General features: G+C 38.8%; 1 pseudogene; it reads left to right on the forward strand.

Annotated features, from left to right (window-relative positions):
• The window catches only part of LOC107698596 (nicalin-1-like), an 18,370-nt pseudogene that overhangs the window by 15,445 nt on the left and 2,513 nt on the right, over positions 1 to 412 (forward strand).

Consider the following 412-nt stretch of genomic DNA (forward strand, 5'->3'; position numbering starts at 1 on the left):
GGACGTCAAGAGACACCTGGTCAGAGCTGACAAGAGGTGAAATCAGCACAGCCGTGATCCCATGTTGAGTGGAAATGAATATTCAGGGCTTAATCATTGTTTTTGTTTTTTGACAGGGACCCTGAATTTGTCTTTTATGATCAACTCAAGCAGACCATGAATGCTTATAGGTGAGATTTTCAATGATTTGATGTTTAAAGGAACATGCCACTATTTTTGAAAATAGGCTCATTTTTCAACTCCCCTAGAGTTAAACAGTTGAGTTTTACCATTTTCGAATCCATTCAGCCGATCTCCGGGTCTGGCGGTAGCACTTTAACTGTAGCTTAGCATAGATCATTGAATCTGATTAGACCGTTAGCATCTCGCTCAAAAATGACCAAAGAGTTTCTATATTTTTCCTATTTAAAAC

Source organism: Sinocyclocheilus anshuiensis, unplaced genomic scaffold, assembly GCF_001515605.1.
Source record: "Sinocyclocheilus anshuiensis isolate Anshui unplaced genomic scaffold, SAMN03320099.WGS_v1.1 scaffold118, whole genome shotgun sequence".
Lineage (NCBI taxonomy): Eukaryota > Metazoa > Chordata > Actinopteri > Cypriniformes > Cyprinidae > Sinocyclocheilus > Sinocyclocheilus anshuiensis.